Source organism: Rhinatrema bivittatum, chromosome 6 (genome assembly GCF_901001135.1).
Source record: "Rhinatrema bivittatum chromosome 6, aRhiBiv1.1, whole genome shotgun sequence".
NCBI lineage: Eukaryota > Metazoa > Chordata > Amphibia > Gymnophiona > Rhinatrematidae > Rhinatrema > Rhinatrema bivittatum.
This window is the reverse complement of record NC_042620.1, coordinates 265,913,868-265,939,892: the sequence shown is the minus strand read 5'-3', so window position 1 is coordinate 265,939,892 and position 26,025 is coordinate 265,913,868. Positions and strand designations below refer to the sequence as shown.

Genomic DNA, 26,025 nt, shown 5'->3' with positions numbered 1-26,025 from the left:
CGAACTAACGCGCGTCCACCCGCCCCCGCCGCCGCCTGGAACAAGCGCCCACCCGCCTGCGGCCTAGATTTAACACGCGACCAATCAGGAAGCGGCCGGGCGCAGGGATAGGACGGACTCCTCTCAGCTGCAGCCTATTCAGAGTCGGGAAACTTTATTGGTTGTAAAATTTTTTCTGGATAACCCGCCCACGTTTATACCCCGCGGGGGGCATGCGGGGTAGGTAAAAACGCACATTACCCGCGGGTTATATGCGTGGAAATACGGTACAGGCTCTCAATCATTCACATACATGCAATCTCACTCACACACACAGGATCTCAAACACACATGCTTGCTCGCTCATTCACTCTCTCTCTCCCCCCTCCCCCCCCCCCCCCCCCCCCCCCCCCCCGGGAACTCGCGGCAGCAGCAGCCACCTCCCAACGCTAACCTCCTTCATTTTCAGCCCTCGCGGAGGCGAAGGCGGAGTCCCATCGGCCGCGGTTGAAGATTTTCATTTTCCTCCGAGCCGCGCTGCAGTCACCGGCGTGCTCTCTTCTTCCCGCGCAGGCACCCGATGCTCTCCACTTCCTCTTCCGGGCCGCGGGAAGAAGAGAGCACCGGCGTGCTCTCTTCTTCCCGCGGCCCGGAAGAGGAAGTGGAGAGCATCGGGTGCCTGCGCGATGACTCCAGCGCTGGCACCCGGCTGACACCCGATGACTCCCGCGCAGGCACCCGGATGACTCCAGTCGGCGTGCTCTCTTCTCCTCCCCCCCCCCCGCGGCCCGGAAGAGGAAGTGGTGAGCATCGGGTGCCTGCGCGGAAGAAGAGACCACGCTAGTGTGGTCTCTTCTTCCCGCGCAGGCACCCGATGCTCTCCACTTCCTCTTCCGGGCCGCGGGGGGGGGGGGGGGGAGGAGAAGAGAGCACGCCGGTGCCGCTGACTCCAGCTGTCCTGCCGCGTTCCGCCCGGGCTGACAGCATTTTAAGCCCGGGCGGCGGAGGACCGGGGAGCAGCTGGGTCAGCGGGGAACCGCGAAGTATGGCGACACGTGTCTGCGAGCCAGATGCAGCCCTCAAAAGAGCCATATCTGGCTCGCGAGCCATGGGTTCCCGACCCCTGCCCTAGACAGCCAGGCTCTCTTTTTTATGTAAGAGAGGGGAGTGAGTGAACATACTTCCTCTGATTTGTTTTCATGGCATCTCCCCAGTCCTAATACTACTGTAAAGGGTAAATAACCTGTTCCGTGCTTGGAAGAGTGGATCCCGAGGCTACTGACAGACAGGGCGCGGGGGAAAGACCCAGAGCATGTCTGGGTCAGGTCATGGAAGCAGTGTCCGACCGCATTGAGTGCTAAAAAGCATTCCCTTGGGACAGGCAGGACTTGATGGATATCATAGAGGCTTTTATGCCATTGCACCCTTTCCTAATGTAGTGGGAGCTATTGACTGCACTCACATAATCATCATCCTATCACGTAACAGGGAGAAAGCTCTTCCACTCCCTCATCATTCCACTCATCATCATTCCACTCATCATCATTCCACTCCCTCATCATTCCACTCATCATCATTCCACTCCCTCATCATTCCACTCATCATCATTCCACCAGACCTTCGTCAAGAACCGTGCCTTCCAACATTCAGAAAAAGGCTTAAGACGTGGTTGTTCAAACAAGCCTTTCCAGACCCCAACTGAACCTCAATTCAACGACAACCACAATCAGACATTCCTAGAACATTGTAAAGAATTGCTCTCTCTGTTAAATTCCTTTAGACTTTCCTCCTCCCAGTTTTGAACTCCCTTGTTTTAATGTAACTTCAGAATTTTCTCTTTTCACTTGTTACAGTTTTTTGACGTATTTATTTATATTTTACACCCCCTGTTAAACGTAAACCAGCATGATGTGATACTTATCTTGAATGCCGGTATAGAAAAGCGCTAAATAAATAAATAAATAAATAAATAAATAAATCGTGCAAGTGGTCTGTGACACACGACTGCACATCCTCGACATTGTGGCCAGGCACCCTGGAGCTGTGCACAATTCTTTTATTCTTAGGCAATCGGGCCTCTTTGAAGAATTTGAGGACAGCCTCTACAGTGACAGTTGGCTCATAGGTAAGACACATGCTTCTTTCTCTATTTACTCTCTGGCTCTGTGTTTCCATTACCCAACTAGGACAAGGAGGGAGGGGGGGGGGTGAGGGAGATTAAAGCATTGTTTAAAAGACAAATGCCTGGTACTGCTAGGTGCACGTGTTAAAGCGCTAGGGCCTGGCTTTCTCTCCCCATGCTGGAGAGGCCTGCTACTTTTGTGTTCCCACACGATGCGCTTGCCACAAAGCTTTGTGAGTGGGCAGCCACTGCACACTTTCTAAGGCTTCACTCAATAAATTTGTCCTTTCCAAGTCTCACATTTCCAGCAGTAGAAATGTGTTTGGTTACTCACATTATTTTAATATCCACACTGTTGTGACTTCCAGATTGTGTGTGGCCGGTTAGTCATCGGTCAGCCAGGATGTCAGCCACAGTTTGTCTTGACCATCACATACTTAAATCCAAAGCTGTGGCATGCCCACGATTTGGACTATCATCTTCAGTGTGTCAACTCAGACCAATGAGAATCTGGGGAGGACATACAGTGAGCAGCCAGGGACTTATACTGCCATACCACGAGGTTGAAGGCTATCGGCTAAGACATGTGTGGAAGCTGTGATGTACAGCTCCAGGGTTTGATAAGGGCTAGAAACTGTTTCTTTATTCGTGACAGGCTCACAGTTGTTAGGAACACCACGTGCAGTTAGCCATTCTGGAAGAGGTGACACAGAATAAGCAAGTCATAAACTGTTCATAGAGTGTCACCACCAAAACTGCCATGCACTTCGTGTAGGGAAATAGTATTTGAAGGGCAATGCTAACATTAAGGTAACCCTAGACTGTCTTATTACATGCTGTGTCTTGCCACTGATATCTCCAAGTCACCGTGGGGTGAATGATGCAGCCATTCTGTGGTTTTGCGCAGGAGATTCGGGATACGGTTGCCAGGCCTGGCTTCTCAACCCCATTGCAATTCCCAACAAGCCGGCGGAGGTGAGGTACGACGAGGCCTTATGTACAACTCGCTGTGTCACAGAATGCACCTTCAGAGTTCTGAAAAGTAGATGTTACTGTTTGGACAAAACAGGGGGATCTTTTTTTTTTTTTTTTTTTTATAAAGTAATTTTATTGAGAGAATAAACAACAGAACAAACAAATATCCGTAAAGCAGAGGTCCCTCAACAAATGCTTTTCGTTATACACCCATAACACCGGAGCCCCTATAACCCTTCCCCACCCCACTCCCCCTCCCACCCGGTACAGAGAATCCCAGAATGACAAACAAATACAAAAGAATAACTGTGCATCCATAGACAAATGAGCATGTGCAGGTGCAAGTACAACACGTTAGGAGACTCCAATAAAAGGAGTCCTAGCAGATTCCTACCCCAAACAGCCGCATACTTCACACGCGTCCCGCAGTTCACAGCTCAAGAGGCGAGATATGTTGAATATTCACTGGAAGGACCGCATAGTAGGCCTGCCAAATGTCTCGAAAGTGTCTCTTCTTACCGGGAGGGTATCTGGTATACAAGGATCCATACTCCATCTGATACAGTTCCATCATAAGAGTGGACCATTGTTGCCGCGACGGTGGAGTAGGTTCTATCCATTTAAGTAGAATACATTTTTTGGCAATAAGACAGGCCTTGGACACAAAGAGGATATTATCCACTGAGACGCTGGTATCACCCACTTCATTATTCAGTAAGCAGAAAAATGACGACCATGTGAGATCAGTGCCCAACATAGCAGATAAGGCGCTTCTCACTTCTTCCCAGAACGCCTGTATAGAGCTGCAGGTCCATAAGCAATGGATCAATGAGGCCTGTGGCTGAAGGCATTTCAAACAGGTATCAGAGGATATGAGTCCCATGAGCTTCGCTCTCGACGGAGAAATAATAGTCCTATGAAAGACTCGCTGCTGGAGTTCCCGCAAGGTGACATTGGTTATCAGCCATGCTTCTAGAAGGTGGGGAAGTTCTGCCTCCACCAGGGTCTCCGGAAGGCCCACAAATCGCAGGTTATTACGTCTGGAACGATTTTCTAAGTCGTCAATCTTATCCGTTGCAAGCTGCGCCGATTTTTCCAATTCTGCTACCTTCCTCTCTAGAGCGCCCACATCGTCCTCCACAAGACCGATCCGCCCCTCAGCTCGCTCTATCCGTGAATCAAAGTCGGTCAAAGAAGCCCGTACCTCAGCAATCTGCTCGGACAGCTGGTGCAACCGCACATCTAGAGCGGCCACTACGGCCTGAGAAATTTTGTCTTCCAGGGATTCAGTAGGTAAAGCTTCATCCTCGTTGCTTGCGGCGGCCATTTTGGTATCAGGAGGTTTCGGTTTGTCTTTCTCCTTACGCGCAGTTCTTGTCACCATAGGAAGCAGATTAGAGATACCTGCAGGAGCGCTAGAAATCGAAGAGGCTATATACGTTTCGTCGAGGCAGCCAGATTATGATAGAGCCGGATGGTGAGGGATTGATCCGGGGTGACTATCGGAGCTCAGTCTTTTAGCTGCTGCTGAGCTCACCACATCACGTGACTCCACAGGGGGATCTTTAATGTATGCACCACCCAGAGTAGCGGATGTAGTGCTGCTCTGCTGTGTATTTCATAATCTCGCCTTACACTATGGCCTACCAATAGAGATACTTCAAGACGTACCCCAGGATCCCCCATGACCTCCTGCAGAAGTCCAGGACACCATGCTGAGTGGCAGCCAGATTTGTCAAAGCCGCATACAATGCCACTTTGCCTGTTAGCACTCAACTACCCCTTTCCCTTCCATGTAAGAGAGCTGAGTAGAGTGTTTGCGGCAGCTGTCCTCTTGAGAACCTTTATTTCATTCAGGCTTCCTCTGTCTGGGTCTGTGTGTAAAGAAACCACTTAGGCCTAGTTAGCCTTCATCTTGAAAATGTTATAATTGATAGAGATGTGAATCGGAACCGGAATCAGTTTGGATTCCGGTTCCGATTCACATCGTGTTTTTTTTTTGTCCGGCCCGATCGCGGTTTTGTTTATCAGCTGCGCCCGAGCCGATAAACAAAAAACCCCACCCGACCCTTTAAATCTAATCTCTTAGCTTCCCCCCCCCTCCCGCCCCCCCCCCAAAAACATTCTACAGGTACCTGGTGGTCCAGTGGGGGTCCCGGGAGCGATCTCCCGCTCCCGGGCCGTCGGCTGCCACTAATCAAAATGGCGCCGATGGCCCTTTGCCCTTACCATGTGACAGGGTATCCGTGCCATTGGCCGGCCCCCTGTCACATGGTAGGAGCCCGTACCATTTTAAATATGGTGCCAGCCAGCCAGCCAGTCTGAAGCCCGACTCACATCCCTAATAATTGATGGTACTAGAAAAAGTGTACTCCAAGTAAAGAGAACAACAAATACATGTGGCTGCCCTAAGGTTTTCTGAATGATTGTGAGTGTAAAACAGCCATATCTCTACATAGAGTTTTTGTAGGCTTGCCAACACAGTGTACAGAGCTTGCCCTAGCTTGCAGCATTTGGCTGGCTGGCCCTGCTCCTTGGACACAGTCTTAGGCCTTACATGTGGGCAACACAGTGGCATTGATCTGCTGGGACTCCAGCAGGGCCAGGAACATGGAGGCCACCAGCTCTAGAATTCTGATCAAGCCAAAGGTAACTCAGAAATGTGAATGTACATTCTAAAGCTACAGGTTGTTAGTAAAAAATATCTTTCTCAGAGTGCACATTCAACTGGATCATTCCATAGCAGACATCCGTGTCCTTCAGACAGTATGCACCTGTACATGGGATGCATTTTGTCAAAAGGGCCTGTAAAGACCCTGATGCCAGCACTGCATCAGTTGTGGCAGAACAAATGCAGACATCAGAGTGCTCATAGAGCAGGCATGCAGTTACAGCCTTTCCTAAAGTCCAAGGATCCACTACCATAACAACTCCTTCTCACACCTCTTCACTCCTCCTCACCAGAACTCCTCCACTCCAAAGAAAAAGACATACAGACAAATAGGACAAACTACAAAAATATTTCACACACACCAAAAAACAAGAGACCAAGGAAAAGGGAAACAGAAGAGAAAACAAAAAACAAGACAACTCACTCAGTAATCACCACAAAGAACTTCCAACTGGCCACCAACAACACCTACCTACCTCCTCTTTCCAAACTCCTGACAGACCCTCAAAGAGGCAACTGCAGGATGCCGGGATATATAAACAAAAAAAAATAGCGGGCAATTATACAGGATTGGTGCGATTTCAGCGGGTTGAATTTCAGCCCGTTTCTGAGACAAAGATTTGCACGGACAAAATCGCCTTAAGAAGATGGATTTGTTGAATTGGTTTCCGCTTTTCCCCTGAAGCAGGACTGCCGTCCGAAACATGACCATGTCGGGTTTTTGGGACCTTTTCAGCGTGGATAAGTATCCGTTTCAATATTGACTTATGTGACTTGCCTATTTAGGATTTTCCTTATAATTTTCGTGACAACTTTTTTTAAAAAACTACAAAAAATTTAAACAAAATAGACGGAGGTATGATAATTAAAGTAATATAGACCCCTATGATAAACGAGTTGCAACATAATTTCCTGCTCGTGAATAGAGGGTCTTACATAAGTATATTGGATGACAGAGTGCTACATTAACAAGAGACCAGTACATCGGTTGTTGGTTTGTTTACATTGGGGTGTACTGGAATACACAGGTTGGTGTGTGTGGGTTTATTGTGTACCTGAAGAACCTCAGCACATCATCGACCCAAAGAAAGACATCTTGGCGCCTACCCATTCTGTGCCTGCCGGTAATTGTTTCAGAAAGAAACTTTTAAACTGGGCTCATGATTCCAAGTTTGCTGGCCATCCTGGTCAACGCCGTACCCTGCTGAAATTACAGAAGTACTATTGGTGGCCTACTATCAAGGAAGACACATACTCCTATGTAGTGTCATGCTCCAACTGTACCAAACATAAACCTACTTCTGGTCAGCCATGGGGATTGCTACAAACGCTGCCAGCTCCGGAACAGCCATGGACTCACATCGCTACTGACTTTGTAGTTGATCTACTTCTTTCTGGAGGAATGAATACCATATGGATCACAGTTGACCGTTTCAGCAAGATGACTCATTTCGTGGTGCTGCCTGGCTTACCCTCAGCCTTGGAGCTTGCGATGCTCTTCATCGCACACATCTTTCGCCTTCATGGCCTACTGAAGCACATAGTCTCGGATAGAGGATCTCAATTCATGGCAAGATTCTGGAAGGGTTTGTGCAAGCTATTTGACATCTCTCTGGATTATACATCTGCCTATCATCCACAATCAAATGGCCAAACTGAAAGGATGAATAGGACCCTGAAATAGTTCATTCGGGCCTATGTTAGTTGCCGTCAGAATAACTGGGCCGAGCTGTTACCATGGGCTGAATTCGCCATTAATTCACATCCAGCATCATCCACTGGATCAACACCTTTTGAAGTGGTATATGGACGTTTACCTTCACCGCCACTTCCACTGAAGCTCTCAGTGTCGTCCCCAGCAGCTCAATCCACTGCTGATGATATCCATCAATTATGGACTCAGACTAAAGAAATGCTAATAAAAGCGGGTGATCGAGCTAAGAAGTCCTACGACGCTCACCATTCTAAAGCGCCTGTGTTTCAACCTGGTGACAAAGTCTGGCTATTCACTAAGCATCTGAAACTAAAGTTACCCTCCACTCGATTTGCTCCTCGCTATGTTGGACTGTTTCCAATCCTCCGACGTCTTGGCAACATTGCATACAGTCTGAAGCTACCGCCCGGATTGGAAATCCATAACGCATTCCACGTTTCACTTCTGAAACCACTCATTCTCAATGAGTTCTCATCCAAGTCTCCTGAACTATCTTCTATCAATGCAGAAGACCTAGAATACAAGGTCGATGCCATTCTAGATGTAGGAAGACGTGGCAAGACTTGGGAATACCTTCTGTCTTGGGAAGGTTACAGCCCCAAAGAAAATTCTTGGGAGCCGATGGCTAATATCCTTGATAAAGAGATACTTCATCAGTTTTACCAGATACATCCTCGGAAACCAAGACCTGGTACAAGAGTTGGAGTCCGCCCTTTGAAGGGGGGTACTGTTGCGACCGTCGGTCTATGACGGCTTCGCCCCACCTACCTTACTCTTCTTGTGGCTCCTCCCACTCACCTCGGACTACTGACTGCCATGGCGTCTGTCTGCCGACCTCTCTGGCATCCCCGGACCGGCTTTGGTGCTGCTTCCTGCCATGCTCCTCCAAGGTACCATAGGGCACGCGCGTGCACGCCACCCTCATCTTTATTTCCTCGTTGGCGCAAACCTCAGGGGTGTCCCCCTGAGATGACGTTATGCTGCCCAGATATTTAAGCCTACCACTTTTGCTAGCTAATCGAGTTAGCAACCTCCCGGATTACTATGGATGGGATTTGCTCTCCGTACCAAAGCTACTTTGCCACTCCAGCGTTATCTGGAACTCTTACTGCTATTGGGGTACCCGCTCCTCGGGGGCCTCTTCTGCTTCTTTCAGGTGCTATCAGGAAACAGGTACTCGCTCCTTGAGGGCCCATGTTCCCTGAGTCGCTGCCTGCATCTACAACCCTTTCTACTTGGAAGACTTCACTAACAGTTTCCATCTATGAGTACAACTATCATCTATTCCACAGTACTGCTTCCCTGGAACCAGGTACTCGCTCCTTGAGGGCCTGCCCTCTATTCCAGTGCCAGACCTCTCATCTAGTGGAATCGTTGTGTGATTACAATACCACTGAGTCTCCCTGCTCTAAGGGATCAGGTACTCGCTCCTTGAGGGCCTGCTCTCCCTATCTCGGAGCTTCTCCTGTTCTACCTGGGATTCTGTATGTTTCTCACTGTGTACTCATAACTTTCAGTCTCTTTCCACTACAGCACAGCCAAGCAGAGGATTCGCTGTTCCAGTGTCCTGTGGGATACTCGCCCAGCCGGGCTCAACATCTGCTATTCACTACTGCTACCTCTGGTGGTTTTCAAAACTGTTTAAATAAAGATTCAATCTGTGTTTGTGTGTCCAGAGTCTAGCTTGACACCGTGGTCCCTCACGGGACTGCCCCCCGTGGGCGTGGTCAGCTGCCACAGTGTCCAAGGATCCACCCAAACATCAATAACCATAACAGACAGCAAGAGGACCAGGTTCACACATGTAGTCTTGCTGGAGAGGTGAATAAAAACTAGGAACATGCAGATTCAAAATACTGCTGCAGCAACACCAACCCTAAAATACATAAAACAAATTACTATCTGATAGGAACATTCAAAAATGTGTTTGGAATTAGGAAAGGGCTCGCCCCTCCCCCCCAGAAAAAAAAACCAAGACTGGTAGAGATTGTATTAAGCAATTCTTTTTCTTTCCCCTGAATTAGTACTCATTAACTGCTCACAATTAAACTAGACTCACAAGCCTCATTTTACAGTGTGTTTATCTTTAATGCAGAAATGTTTTATTTATAATCCTGTTGCTGTGCATGACGCATGCTCTTTCTCCCTGTACACTGTGAGCTTGCTGCTTTGTCGGTAAGGTGCAGGATGGGAAGCTGCTTTACAACAGTAAAATTACGTGGTTTACACAGAGACGCAGACAAACATTCCATACTTACAAAGATCTGAGAAATCATCAACAGCGAAAGCTCTACTTTTTTTTTCCCCTCTCGTAAAATAGATTTATTGGCTCCATAAGTGTCTGTCTTTGTATTCCCTCTTGTTTTTCTACTTTTAGGGCTGAAGACTAACGCACTTGGCTACATGACATGACACCAAGACGCACAGCAGACTGCGTTGGAGGGCATGTAGAAATTTATATAAGCATCAGTCAGCTACCTTCCCACTGCTGCTGAAGACAGATCTGTATCAGAGACAGTGAACTAGTCAAATACTTTTGTCTAATTATCCACTCTCTGCATTCAGTCACCATAAATCATGCAATGGAGCAGGCCCCAAGTTCTAATTTTTATCAGCTCTTGCTCTTGGATTTCTGCCTTGTCTCAATTTATCAGAGTAACTGCTGGCTAGAAATAAGTTACTGCACAGGAGCCTGAGACTTAAGGTCAAATCATTGTAAGGAACAATCTGAAGAGGTCACCAGCCTCATAATAAAGACATCGGAAAACTATAAAGAGACTTTGTAAAGCATCAGACATCAGTAATTAAAGACCACCGCTGCATCCTGTTATTCATAGCTACCCTTTGTCATCCATACTGGCCCTCCATTACATCTGTCACTATCCATTCCTGCCTTCTGTTATCCATACCAACACTTCATCACAGCTTTTATCATCTCAACCCTCTGTCATCTGCACCAGCTCTCAATCGCAGCCCTTCCAGTGCGAATAACCACCCATTAATTCATATCTCATGTCATGGATTGTGAGCCCTTAGGCTGTGGTATGATTGACGCAATAGGCCCACGCTGACAGCAGGCAGCTCAAGCTGGGATGAGGTCTGAGCTTCACCTGTACCATCCCCTTTCCCCACAGGTTGAGCCCTTGGGTTCTAGGGTCAGTAAGACTTAGGAGATGGTCCCGTAGAGAGCAGTCAGGCAAAGTCAGGAAACAGGCCAAGGTCAGGGCAGGCAGCAGACAATAAAGACATGGTCCAGGCAGTGGTCGGGGCAGGCAGAGATCAGGCGGCATCAGTATCCAGGCGGAGATCAAGCAAAGTTAGAATCCAGGCAGGGGTCACAGAGAAAAGGACAGGGAAGAGAAGGATGAGAGCAGGCAAGACATGGACTAGGACAACCAGGGCAAGGACAGGAAAGATAGAGACTGAAATAAGGTAAGGCAAGGAGCAGGAGTAGGACTAGACAAGACAGGGCGCAAGGACAGGACAAGGCAAAGAACAAAGAGCACAGCAAGGCAAGGCGAGAACTAGAACTGGAACTGGAGATGGAGAGCAGGTCCAGAACAGGCAAGGATGAGGCAAGAGGAATGCACACTGTAGGCAATGCATGGCAGGAGGACCTGTTACAGAGGCACCAACTGAGAACTTGGCTGGGATTTAAATATCCAGCCACGCTGATGTCATCAATGAGGGCCGTTCCCATTGTTCCTGCTGTAGAACCTTGAAATGTGGGACAACTATGCACACGTGTGCCTAGGGGAGGGCGCAGCACAACAATAGGAGTCGGATGGCGGCGTCCCTGCCATGGGAAGTCTTTGCAGCATGCTGAGGTGAGTGAAGCCAGTCACGGAGCTGACCCGTGAACGGCAGAATGTTACATCTGCTCTCCATCATTCTCCCATATAAACTGACTCTATCAATATCCATCTCATAAAAATCCAGTTATATCAATGTCCAGGCTCCAGCTCAGTTGTAATCTGTAATCAATCAATGTAAATTCAACTTATTTGTATCCTGTTTATGCTTAATAACCATTGTACACCACTTTGAGTAAAAGTTTGCTTTCAGAAAGGCAGTTCATAAATCTTAATAAATAAATACTTGCCTTCTGTCATTTGTACCAGCTAGCCATCTCAACTTCCATCATCTCTACTGCCATGTGTCCTCCATAACAGCTCTCCATCACATTTGCCATCATTATTGACTGATTGATTGATTGACATTTGATATTCCGCTTTTTACCATGAATGACCTCAAAGCAGATTGCAATAAATTTAAAGTAAGTTACAATAGTATTAGATTAACAAGCAATATTGGTTGAGCACCATAGTTAGATTATTTTGTTGTTGCTGCAGAAATAGCAATACTTCTGTGGTAAGTAGGTTGCTGGACAGGAAGTATTTATTGGGAATGCTTTGCTAAAAAGCCATGCTTTAGCTTTTTTTTCCTGAAAGTGACATACCTATACCCATGACCATTCATCTGTATCAGCTATCCATCATATTCTCCATCATCCATACCCATTTTCAGTCATCCATATCAGTTCTCCATTCCAACCTGTATCATCTCTATCAGCTCTCCATTGTATCATAGGTCCATCTGCATCAGTTCTCCATCACATACTCTATCATCTCTACCAGGTTTCCATTATCAGTACCTGCCTTTTCCATCTGCAACTGCTCTCTCTTGCTCTTCTGTCATTTGTACTCAACTTCATGTGCCTGCCCCCCCCCCCAGTTGCACTACCACCCCCCTGGTTGTGCTGCTGCCACCCCCCACCCCCCCCGGTCGCGCCTCCAACCCCCAGTCTCGGGCCCGAATCCTACCTCGCTCTCAATTGGGAGCTGCTCGCAGCCCTCTGAATCCTTCTCTTCTTTGCCGCCACTTGCAGCCCCACATGGCTCACGCCCCTTAATAGTTGGCACCCTAGGCCCAGGCCAGTTCATCTAGTGCTTCTACTGGCCCTGCCTATATTTCACTGCTTCCTTTGTCATAATATTGCATTCTGTCGTATTCTCCATCATCTATACCTGTCCTCTATTATCCATATCAGGTCTCTATCACTTCCTTTGTCATCAGTACCCATTCTTTTCTATATAACAACTAAAAACCCAAATAATGTTGTCCCATAAAACTTAAGAATATAGCTCAAAAGCGGAAAAAAAAACTTTTCTTATTATAATTTTGGATCTGATATGTTTTTGTAAAAATTATCTCCCCAGTGATTCAACCTCAGCAACCCAACTTTTCAGGATATGTATAATCTATATAAAAGCTAGACACTGAAATAACTTTTCCTCATTACACTTATGAATCAAGACCAATTTAAGCTCCCCGTGTGATCAAGAGCTATATATGCTCTCGCCATTTAAAACAACAGACATAAGATAAAAAAAAAGAAAAAGAAAAAGTGAAACCATGAAAGAAAGCAAAAGAAAAATCGTAAATAAAGATTTTTTTTTCCTTCTGAGAAACATGAGGCTGCAGTACCAGCAGTGGCCACAAGGTAGGAGCATCCTATTATAATAGGCAGTGCTGATACTTTGTGGCCACTGTGAGTACTGCAGTCTGCATGGTTGGGGCAAGAGGCTTCCCTCGAGATATCCAGCCTAGTGTAGATATCTCTTCTCATGGGCCAGTGCAGCTCCTGTCCTACTTGTGCTCCCAAGGAATAGGAAGTGTTGGTAGAAATCAGGCAGCAAAGCTGCTGCAGCAGTGTGGGGGTCATTGAAAGATTCAGCTGCTCCTCGCCTCCCCCCCAAAGCCCTGCCCTGGGTTGGTAGACTTAAACCAACTTCTGTTTTACAATCAGAACTGTGAGGGTTTAGGATAAAAGCACTCATATAAATTGCTCTGCAATTCTTTTCTTACTTGTGTTGAATTGGTTAACTCTTTCTGTGTTCTCCAGCATTGCACTGGCTTTCCCCACTGCCTTACCACAGCGTTCATTACTCTAGGGATCACATAAGAAATTGCCATGCTGGGTCAGACCAAGGGTCCATCAAGTCCAGTATCCTGTTTCCAACAGAGGCCAATCCAAGTCACATGTACCTGGCAAGTACCCAAACATTAGATAAATCACAAGCTACTACTGCTTATTAATAATTACCGAAATAGCAGTTTATGGATTTAACCTTTAGAAACGTATGCAAACCTTTTTTAAACCCAGTTACACTAACTGCTGTAACCACATCCTTTGGCAATGAGTTCCAGAGCTTAACTATGCGGCTGAGTGAAAAAGAATATTCTTCGATTTGGTTGTCCCGTATCCAGCTCCCGTTTGGCTGACATCAGAATCTCCCCCTCTCCTTTCTGTCCCTTCCCCTCAAGTACTGCTCCCTCGTGCTCTACATGTCAAATGAATGACCACATTTTTTTCTGCAGTGAATTTTGGCTGCCACACTTCACCACTCCTCAATCACATTCTCACTCCCCCCCTGGATTATCAAATCATTTGCAAATCTTAGTATCATTTGTTAAAAGTATGCCTTCCTTTCTAAACTTTCTGCAATATCATCTATGAAAACAGTGAATCCAACCAGCCTTAAGGCTGACTCCTACTAGTCACCCTCCTCTCCGGAATGAACTCACTTTACCAATACACTCTGTTTTCCTCCTAGTGAGGCTACTGACCCATCCCCGAAGTACAGGACATCCCCTTAGCAACAGATGAATCAAACCTTCCTCTACCTCACCGCCTCCCTAGCAGTCAGATCAGTGGAAGTAAAGACGGATCTGCAGTGTGGGCGACACATTAAGTCTTCACGCCCAATCTCTGGGGCTACTCCTCCTCTTCCTCGTATACTTTGATTACAAAATTAGTTTATTTCAATTGAAAAAAAAACCAAGTCCTTTCTTCTCATCAACGACCAAGGTGATGAGAAAGCATGCACTATGGGAGAAGAGCAGCTGAGGGGACGGTGGGGATCAGCTCCCCATATCTCCACCCTGCTGGCCTGTCACTATTTTGTCCAGAGTACTCTGTCCCAAGAAACCAAACGTAACCTGATGCAGAGGTCAGCAAGATGGAGAAGAACCCAGGCGTGAGGCTCTGAGAAGGGAGAGATTGATACGGGGAGGGGAGGGATGAAGAACAACCTAAGGGAAGGGCTGAAAGATAGAGAAAGGAATCCATGGGCAAAGGGAAAAAAATCCGAGGGGAAAAAAAAGAGGAGGAACTTGAAAAGAGCAAGAGAGGGGAGTCATAGAGGAGGAGATAGGAGAGGGGAGGGATAGAAAGTTTATGATGCATCCTACCACCTGCACCCTCCTTTTTAAAATCCTAGATTTGCCCATCTATGTGATGTATGAAATTCAGTTTCATTTCTTTTTCCATTTCTGTCCAGATTGAAAAACAGGACAATTGTTCATCCTGTTCTCGCTCAAGCAGGATATATGACAATTTTAGGACTGTCCTATAGTATAAATCAAGACAGCAGACCACCCTATTTCTAACTCACTTTCAGGCTGATGCCATACTGGCGCCCCCTTAACATGCGCCAATCTACCTCTCCGGGGCGCCCGATGCAAAATGCAAATGGGCTGGCGGGTAAAAAGGAGGCGCTAGGGGAAATTACATGCCCCTAGCGCCTCCTTGGCAGCAGGAACCCCGGAGAGCTGGCTCTCAGCCGGTTAGGAAAACGGACGCTCATTTTTAGAGCCTCCCTTTTCCTAACCTGTCCGCCGGGACATTATAATTTTGTAGTTCCTCCGATTTAATATCGCCACGATATTAAGTTGGAGGAAGTACAGAAAAGCAGTATTTTCTGCCTTTCTGTACACTTTTTGTGCTCCTCCGAAATTACCACCTGCCTAATTTTGGTGAGTAAAAATGTGTGCCTCAGGCGCACCTTTTTTTTTTTTGCATGGGGGGAATAGATAACAGCCTCATCAACATGCATTTGCATGTGATGAGCGCTATTTCCTACGCGCGTGATTGGACACGCGTTTCGGACGCGCTGACCCCATTTCACATCAGGGGTTATGGACGCGTGTCCAAAACACGTGTCCAATAGTGGGTTGAGCCAGCGTTTGGTATTACATCGGCCTGTTCATCATCTTGTATAATAAAGCTACTGAGCAGAGCAGCACGAGAGCACTTTTGCTCTTCCTGGATTTTCTCTCCTTCCTAATTTTACCCTCATGTCCCTCCCTGCCTCTTATTATTTCTTTATATGTCTTAATTAATCACTTTTCTTTCATTGATAATCATACCTGTTCTTCCTTGCCTACCTTACTATTTCTCTTACCCTCTGTCCATTTCCCAAATCTTTCCCTCTTCTTAGCTTACCCTTTCTCCTTATCTCTCTTCCCTCCTCTTAAGCCTCCTCTGCTATTATGAGGTGGCCAGACCTGAACAAAGAGGCCAGGAAGGGTGCTCCTCTGGCAGGTTTGGCAGGAAATCAGCTCCAACTTGAGGAATAAAGGAGGGGAACAGTAAAATCAGAGAGCGGAGGGGGCAAGCTCTCCTCCGTGCTGTTGCCCACGCTTCCTTCTAGGCATGAAGTCTCCTGATGATTTTTAACACAACAAAGTAACAAGGAGATCGATAAGATATGCTTGGTTAGGAGGAGGCTGCAGTGCACAGCCTGCTCCAAATTCACTGCCCTTCTCTGTAGCCACCGGCCCCGCAAGCTTATTCTCTTCAGCCAAAGGTAACGCAGAGAAAATCAGTACTGGAAAAGACACAAAAAACAGCCCAGCTGGAATCTGAGATCTGAACAATATCCTCACAAAATAAAAAGCAAGTCCCAGCACCACGAGGATTCCGGCCAGTAGAACCAAACATAAGCACAGCTCCAAAGTAAACCTGTCTGACACTGTGAGCCAACATGAAACAGTGGCGATAGGAGTCTTCGCTTTATTTACAGAGCGATGCTGCTGGCAGCTTAGCACAATGTTTCCATAAAGATTCATTCTAAAGAACATTCCTAACATTCAGCATGAGACAGGCACAGGAAAGAGAAAAAAAAAAAACACCCACTCTTAAAAGAAGTAAATGAAATGATCAGCTGGGGAATGAAAAGGCATCACCAGTCCGAAACTACTCTTCAGAAGGATAGCCGTGATAATCTGCTGTAGCAAAAAATGACAAGAGGTGGGTGGCACCTCCTTACTCAATGTAATTGAGGCATGCGCTTTCCAGGACAGAGTCCCCGCCGTCAGATGCATATGAAACCTACTAGTGCCCCTCTCTGTTCCCACTGCACGGCCCTAAAAGAAATACAGCTCTGGTAATGGGACTCAAACCCGACCTGCAGCACCTACTGCTATTCTAGTGCTGAGAGTCGCGGACCCAGCTTTTCTAATGAACTTTAATCCCGCTCTGCCGAACCCCTTGCTATTCCCAGTCCTGAGACTCACACAAACGTGCACGCACGCAACTCTTTCAGTGCGCTTCAGTACTGATCTAGAGCACTTCCAGTCCTGACGGCCTACACATATAGTTCTGCAAAAATGCCTTCGTCCTGGCTGCAGCAAGCCCTGCTGCTCTATTACTAAAACCGCACAAAACAACTGCACCAGTGCATCTCAGCCCTGCTTTGTGGCACTGCGTCTTATGCAAGCTTGTGGCTGGGGCAGTTGGTACCCTTGGCAGTCCCAGGAGAAAGGTTCCCCCCTCCACTGCCACAGGAGAGGAACCCTTCTGACGACGAAGCCGCAAACCGGTGTCATGCAAGAGCTCAAAAGTGCTTTCTGTCACTGCTATAGCTACAGCAGTGGCATGGACCACTGGCACGCCTCCCCAGAGCAAGGCTTTAACATAAGAACATGCCATACTGGGTCAGACCAAGGGTCCATCAAGCCCAGCATCCTGTTTCCAACAGTGGCCAATCCAGGCCATAAGAACCTGGCAAGAACCCAAAAACTAAGTCCACGGCTGCCACCTCTCTCACCTGCCCCCTTGTGATATATTTATTTTTCTGCTTTGTTCTACTCTCTCTAACGCCTCCATGTCTTCGCACTTTTTATAATCTATATAAAACATTTGAGGGTCCCACTTGTTCTTGCCTTTCTAGGACAGGGCATTGCATGTGTCTGAGATCCTTGAAGACCTGGAATGGATGAGGCACAGCTGCAACCACCCTGAGGAGAAATGGGTAGAAGGATCATGAATAGCATACCATGCAGTTGTCTTTGACAATCCCTGTTCTTCAGAGGAGATTTTCTTAAAAAAAAAAAAAATTACAAACAGGTCAGGGTGTGGTAACAAACTGCAGGGGGCGACATCTGTACCATCCTTCTCCCTACTCTCCACCTACCTTTCTGAGTTATCTACAGTGGTTGTCTCAAACCGCGCTCCCACTTGTCCCCAGCAATCTCTCTCTCAACGTCCATTCGTCCCCAGGAGCTTCTTTCTTACTATTTTTCCAGGCACTTCTCCCCCTCCTCCTCGAGGGCCGGGGGGGGGGGGATGATGAAGACATCGCCATCTTTTTTGACCTGCATGAGCCGCTGATGACGCCTTCCCCTCACTGTGGCCCAGCTGATGCTGCCTCCTTCCCTTTGGCCTGCATGAGGCACTGACGCCACTAAAACTGGTTCTGGGTTTGTGGTTCCAGCACAAAATAACTACTGCTGCTCTCCAAGAAGGAAGTAAAACTGAGGAGGCTAACACACTGTGAGGAGCGCCGTAAACTTTCAAAGCGAATCAACTGAGGCAAAAAAAAAAAAAAAAGAGGAACCGAATACTTCAGAATGAAGGAGTCCTAAATACCTGACTCTCTCAGTGCGAAAAAGAACCCATGTTGGATTCAGCATGAAACGTAGCCAGAGGATTGCCTGCCCACAGACATCCCGTGTTGGAACTGACTGAAAAGGAAGCTAACGGCCAGCAAGATCACAGCACATCCGCAGAGGGCAGCACTTAAGCAAAAACTGAAACGGTTGACAGAACAAGGAGGCATGAGGAACTGTGCAGAGTCCCTCACAGGAGGCTCATGAATAAAATGAGAAGCTTGGGAGTGAGCATCAAGGTGCCTGGAGTGGTTTAGAAACTGGTTTACTGACAGGAGACAGGAGACCTACTCTGAAGAGAGAAAAGTATTAAATGGAGTGCCACAAGGATTCATTTTGGGACCAGTTCTGTTCAATATCTTATTGAGTGACACTGTGGGAGGGATAGAAAGTAAAGTTTGTCTATTTGCAGAGGATACTCTTATCTGCAGCAGAGTGGTCACACCTGAAGGAGCAGAGAGAATGAAAAGTGATTTAAGAAAGCTTGAAGAGTAGTCAAAGTTTTGACTGCAGAGTCATGCATCCGGGGTGCGGCAATCCAAGAGAGCTGTATGTGATGGGGTGAAAGACTAATGCACACGGACTGAGAGAGGGACCTTGGGGTGATAGCGTCTGGCGATCTGAAGGTGGTGAAGAATGTATTAAGGGGATGGCTAAAGCCAGAAGAATTCTGGGCTGCAGAGAGAAAATAATAACCAGTAAGAAAAAGGAGGTGATGATGCCCTTGTACAGATCCCTTGGTGAGGCCTCACCTGGAATACTGTTTTCAGTTCTGGATCCGATATCTCAAAAAGGATAGAGAAAGGATAGAGGTGGTCCAGATAAAGGTGTCTAAAATGGTGCGGGGTCTGTATCGGAAGACTTATGAGAAGAGGCTGAAGGATCTGAATATGTATACCCTGGAAAAGAGGAGGTGCAGGGAGGATATGATACAGACCTTCAGATACCTTCTGTTAATGATGCACAAACTTCAAACTTTTTCCGTTGGAAAGCAAACTGTAAACTAGGGGTCATGAAATGAAACTCCAGGGGGGACGACTCCGAACCAACATCAAGAAACATTTCTTCATGGAGAGAGTGATGAATGCCTGGAATGCCCTTCTGGAGGAGGTGGTGAAGATGAAAACAGTCAAAGAATTCAAAGGGGTATGGGATAAACACTGTGGATCCCTAAAAGCTAGAGGATGGAAATGAAGAAACGGGTGCATGAGGGTACCCTACAATGTAACCTGCATGGAATAGAAGGCATGGGGATTACTACCCTTAAACAATTAGCCTTGATGCTTTTGACACAACTGCAACATTGCTCATTGCTTCGTCGGTAAGAGAAAAAAGGGGAATTGGATTCCGATGACAGCCAACGCTAGGCCCCAACTTTCTCAATATGGGGTACTGATATGTAGACATTTGGGATAAAGCAAAGGACTTTTTCTATGGCCAAGTACAAAAGCAAAGCACGTTCAAGCAGCTGCATTGTCTGAATTATTATAAAAGGTGCTCACCTCGTAAAAATGTTGCTAATGATAATTTTGTTATGGGTTTGAAAGTTGCTCAGTTTTGATTGTAAATATTACTACCTGTAACATAAGGTTTGGGGGTAAATAGCATGGAGTAGAAGTTATTACCCTTAAAAGAAACATGGGGGAAGCCTGCATGGAGCAGATTGGATGGACCATTTGGTCTTTTTCTACTGTCATTAATATGTTACTATGTTGTGAGTGTCCTCAGAGGGACCTCAGCTTGTTTTCGGCGTATCCTTCAGATTTTGGCACCATAGGGGTAACAATCTACAGCCAACATTATCCTGAATTACTATGTGTTTGTGCAGAAGAACCAGTGGAGCAAGTCTGCTGCCTGCCTTCAGAAGACACATAACAAGGCCAAAAAGACTAATCGGAGAAAATTATTTTTCACTCAACGCACAATAAAGCTCTGGAATTTGTTGCCAGAGGATGTGGTTAGTGCAGTTAGTGTAGCTGGGTTCAAAAAAGGTTTGGATAAGTTCTTGGAGGAGAAATCCATTAACTGCTATTAATCAAGTTGACTTAGGGAATAGCCACTGCTATTAATTGCATCAGTAGCATGGGATCTTCTTAGTGTTTGGGTAATTGCCAGGTTCTTGTGGCCTGGTTTGGCCTCTGTTGGAAACAGGATGCTGGACTTGATGGACTCTTGGTCTGACCCAGCATGGCAATTTCTTATGTTCTTATGTTCCCTGACCTATATGCAGAGTGAATGTGAGGTGACAAGGAAAGGATTAAGCTAACATCCTGTGATGTTGAAGGGGAAACCCTACATATACAATAGATAGGGAAAGTTTCAGGGTGGAATTGTGTTTAAACATAACTTCTCAGAAGACGAGCAGTCCAAAAACGTATTTCTCAAAATAATGTTGTTTACCCTTTGTGTTATCTTACAGGCCGATGGCACAAATTAACCAACAGGCAGAGTTTCATTTGCATTCAATGCATCACAGCTAGTCCTACAGTTGTGACTGAACCCTCTGTAAATGGAATAAGTACTGAATGACAGTACAGGTATCTCTGAACATGAATATAAGTGATCTGACTGAAGTTTAAGGTTACTACAAAATAAAGAGAATCTGAAACACTCAACAAATCACAAATGGGTAACTAATCAAACTATCTGTAGTCTAGGCAATCCCTACAGGTAGGTTTTATGCACAGGGCTTGCTGAAATAAAGAAAATGTATATAGGTAGCTTTGCGGTGATTATTGCCCTACAAAAAATAACCACACAAATTTGTGACTACTGTTTGAATGGGTACTTTTTAAGGAAAAAATAACCACAAAAGTGCCTCCCCTGACACAATCCTGCCCTGGGAATACCTTCAAAGATGTGCAATTAAAATTACATATGTGGGTACTTTTACCCATATAGAAGATGGGACATAATCAAACAACACAAACAAAGAATGGGATCTAATATTCCAATTCTTTTAGACTCCGGTAACCCAATGTGAAACTTAATTAAATCTTCATAAAAGTTTGAAAGGTGTCAGCAAGCCTGACGGCGCGTCATGCACCGCAGTGCTAGGGCCACCCGGACCTATCAATCATCCACCTTTGCTAATACCAGTTTTGTAAGTCCTAGCACTGCGGTGCATGAGACGCCGTCAGACTTGATGACACCTTTCAAAATGTTACGAAGATTTCATGTCTTTTACATTGGGTTACTTGTTATGAACGTGGACCCTTGGGCCGGCTAGAGCGTATGGAGGATCCACTGAAGGGAGGCCTGCAGTGGTACTCGTAGCCGGGAGGCGGATCAGAACCAGGAGACCTGACAGGACCTTCACCTATACCAACCCTCGTTGAGCCCTTGGGTGCCGGGGCCTGCAGGACTTAGGCAAAGGTCTCCTGGCGAAGAGGAGTCCAGAGAACAGTCCGAGTCGAGGCAGGCTGAAGGCGTGGGTCGTGGTAGACGGTCCAGGAGTCGAGGCAGACAGCAGCAGTGCAAGACGATGTTGCAACCGTCGCTGCCCGGCGGCTTCACTCCACCTACCTTTCTTTTTCTGCGACTCCTCCTGCTCCTTGTGGACGTCTGGCTGCCGCGGCGTCTGCCCGCCGTCCCCTCCGGCGTCCCCGAACCGGCTTGGGCGCTTTCTCCCGCCATGCTCCTCAGGTACCTTAGGGCGCACGCGCTGAGCGGCCCTCATTCTTATTTCCTCTTTGACGCGAACCTCAGGGGCATCCCCCTGTGATGACGTCACACTGCCCGGATATTTAAGCCTACTGTTTATTGCTAGCCGTTGAGTTAGCAAGAGATTTCCTACGGATGGGATTTGCCCTCCGTACCCAGTTACTCTTCCTCCAACTTCTATTGGACTCTTTTCTGCTAACGAGGTACCCGCTCCTCGGGGGCCTCTCTGCTTCTTTCAGCAAGTCAGGGCCCATTTTCCCTGACTCGCTGCCTGTATCCATCTCCTCTTCTACTTGGAAGAATTCGCTACAGACATCATCTGTGAGTACTTCTACCATCTATTTCTCAGAGCTGTTTCCCTGGAACCAGGTACTCGCTCCTCGAGGGCCTGTCTCCGTTCCAGCTCCAGTGCCATCTCCTACGTGGAACTGCTACGTGAGTACTTGCTTACGAGTCACAGCTCCCAGTGATCTGGAACTCGCTCCTCGAGGGCCAGCTCTCCCTATCTCAGGGCTTCTCCATACTGGGGACTCTGTGAATGTCTTATTGAACTCATTCTCTCAGTTCTTTTCACTACAGCACTGCTACCGGTGGAACCGCTGTTCCAGCGCCCTGAGGAATACTAGCCCAGCCGGGCTCCATCTTCTACTCACTACCGCCACCTCTGGTGGCTTCACAAACTGTCTAAATAAAGATATAATCTGTGTTTGTGTGTCCAGAGCTGAGCCTGACCTGTGGCCCCTCATGGGACTTCCCCCCGTGGGCGTGGTCAGCTGCCACAGTGTCCAAGGGTCCACCCAAACCTTTCAAAACATAACAGACGAGGAGGCAGGCCAGAGGTCAGGGCAGGCAGAAGATAGACGAAGTCAAAGAACACACCAAAGGTCAGGACGGGCAGCAGACAGAGAATACCAGGAACCATGCCAAAGTCAAAAGCAAGCAGGGACCGGAACACGGGAGCGGGAATGGAACTGGAGCAGGCAGGAAGGCTGGAACAGAGTCAGGAACAAGCAGGATACTGGACAGGAGACAGGAACAAGCAGGACACTGGAATGGAGACAGTAGCAAGCAGGACACTGGAACGGAGACAGGAGCAAGCAGGACACTGGAATGGAGACAGTAGCAAGCAGGACACTGGAACGGAGTCAGGAACAAGCAGGGTCAGCAATTAGCTACACAAGGAGTCGACCTGTTGCGAAGGCAAGGCAATGAGGTCTGAGGCAGCTTAAATAGGCCTTTGGTGATGACTTGGGATGTGGGGCCGGGCCGAGGTTTCCCGCTGCGGCTCCTTTAAATCCCGGGCAGGTGCGCGCGCGCCTAGGGGGCAGACCCACCTGAAGATGCCGACGGCGTCTCCCTCATGGGGAGGACGCCACGAGAAGGCCCCGATGCGGCACGAGCCGGAACGGAGCAGGCCGTGGTGAGGGAAGGGAGCCTGAAGGTAAGGGGGGACCCGGCCGTGCCGGGATTCCCAACATTATTGGAGTCTAAAAGAATTGGAATATTAGATCCCATGCTTTGTTTGTGTTGCTTTGATCTAGGATTGGGGTTGTCTTGTACTCTCCTAATATTTGTGGTTTACATAATCAAACAACCCTTTTCTTTGGATAAAACAGCATTATACCTGCTGAAAGGCTTTCTTTATTGCCTTCAAAATGTTTAACATCTACATAAGAGTTTGGAGCTTCCATTCGTACATAAAAATAAAAACAAAGTAACCAAAAGAGGTTATTAAATACTCCACTGTCTTGCAATCTTGTTTTCTATGGAGGACTATAACCGTACAACCATTCGTGTTATACAGGAAAGAAGGCAAAAGAAAAAGGAAAAATCCTTCTAAGTAAGCACAGGGTAGAATTGTGCTGTAAATATGTAATAGTTCCACAGAAATAAGTAGGAGGAAGAAGGAAAGCAGAAATGAACTGAAAAAAGTACAAAAAAGGTAAAAAAACAAAACAGAACTTAACATAGCTTGCCTGATAAATTCTTTGACTAGGAAAATGTACCAACAATGTGAATATAATGGTCCTTAAGTGTAACAATTCCTTCATGTTACATTTCTCACATAACTGTCATACTTTTTTTTTTCCTGATATGGAAATCAACCTGAAAATAGCAGCCAGGAAACCACTGCATTCAAGGGAGTATGAGAACTCTAAGGGCCAGATATTTGTACCTACGCGCAGGCGAAGATTTGTTCGCACAACCCGGCGCGCACAAATCTACACCCGATTTTATAACATGCGTGTGCAGCTACACGCATGTTATAAAATCCGGGGTCGGCGCGCGCAAGAGGGTGCACACTTGTGCACCTTGCGTGCACCGAGCCCTAGGGGAGCCCCGATGGCTTTCCCCGTTCCCTCCAAGGCTGCTCTGAAATTGGAGCGGCATCGGAGGGAACTTTCCTTCCGCCCCCCCCCCCCACCTTCCCCTCCCTTCCCCTATCTAACCTGCCCCCCAGCCCTACCTAAATCCCCCCCACCTTTATTTTTTAATTTACGCCTGCCTCTGGGCAGGCGTAGGTTGCGCGTGCCGGCCGAGTGCCAGCACGAGATCCCCTGGCCCAGCAGCAGTGGAGAGGCCTCTGGCCATGCCCACGCCCCGCCCCGGACCACCCTGACCATTTTTTCAAGCCCCGGGACTTACATGCATCCTGGGACTTGCGCGCGTCGCCGGGCCTATGCAAAATAGGCTTGGCGCGCGCAGGAGCGGGTTTTTGGGGTTACGCGCAAAATATACGAGTGTAACCCTTTTAAAATCCGCCCCTAAGTGTCAAAAGGCATCTGTTTAGCTAGGGGATCACCACCTGTGATTTATGTTCCACTAATAAGTCAGTTCCAATCAACCATTATGTTGAATAAAGAAGTCTTTGCAGCCGTTACTTGCTTGGCCCTTCTTTAAAAAGCCTGAGGACTTTAGGTACCTACAACTGATTTTGCTGCCATCTGTTCAAGGCGTCCCTGAAGTCATCATTCCCCTATCATCAAAAAACTACAGAAGACAATTGTCCGAGAGGAGTAAAGAAGAAAAGAATTGTTTCACTTGCAAGTTATCGTGTTCACGTGACTTTGAGTACGTATTCCCTAGTCAGAGACCAGATTTTTGTGGTTGAAACATGTCATGTTTGGTATTTTATGTTTTGTTAATGTAACCCTGATCCCAGGGAATACTTTAACATTTACAGGATCAGTCTCAAAAGACATCAGGGCTAAGACACATACACAGTTACAATCTGCTATCTTCAAGCCCTGTTTACTGGACTTTTTGTTGGGAGGGAGAGTTCTCTAGGGTCCAAAGGTATTAAGTGTGTCAAGCACCAAGTGTATTTTAAAGAATCAGAGGGACATGAGAAAGTGCATATTCAGAAGTTAGCTGGCTAGTTGAATATTTGGGCACATATCTGGCTAAATTCTAGCCAGCTAATAAGTTAGGATTCTAGAATTTAGTTGGCTAAGGGGGTTATTTTCCAAGCGGCGTTATGGACTTTTTTCACATATGAAAAGCACCATAACACATGGTGTGATGCTAATTTTGAAAGTGGGGAGAGAGAGAGAGAGAGAGAGAGAGAGAGAGAGAAAGAGAGAGAAAGAGAGAGAGAGAACCTAACTATAAAGCCCTTCTAGTAGTTAGGTATTTATACCTCTATATGAGGCCCACCTAGTTACTCGAGGTGAGGTTTAGGTAGTGGTTTGGGGGTTAGGGGCCACTTTGACATTCAGAGTGAGACATACGAACAGAACAATGCATTCTTGTGAAGATTTGAGGTCCTTTGGAGTGAAGAAACTCACTGAAAGATGAGATTTGTACAATGTTCTCTCAACCTAGCTTGATGGAACCTCTACCTGGGTAATATCAAGCTAGGTTGAGAGAATATTGTACAAATCTCATCTTTTCCTTACTCCAAAGGACCTCAAATCTTCACAAGAGTGCACTGTTCTGTTCGTACGTCTCACTCTGAATGCCAAAGTGGCCCCTAACCCCCAAACTACTACCTAAACCTCACCTCGAGTAACTAGGTGGGCCTCACATAGAGATATAAATACTTAACTACTAGAAGGGCCTTAAGTTAGTTAGGTTCACTCTCTCTCTCTCTCTCCCCCCCCCCCCCCCAGTGGTCATAGGTAGGAGGTACAATAGTGACACTTGCACTCTGTGAAGTGCTAAGAT

The 26,025-nt window shown here is 47.0% G+C and overlaps 1 protein-coding gene across 2 annotated transcripts in view; it reads right to left on the bottom strand.

The window, feature by feature from the left end:
* Nucleotides 1-26,025, bottom strand: part of LOC115094260 (rho GTPase-activating protein 6-like) — a 340,951-nt gene that overhangs the window by 172,994 nt on the left and 141,932 nt on the right. The window lies entirely within an intron of this gene.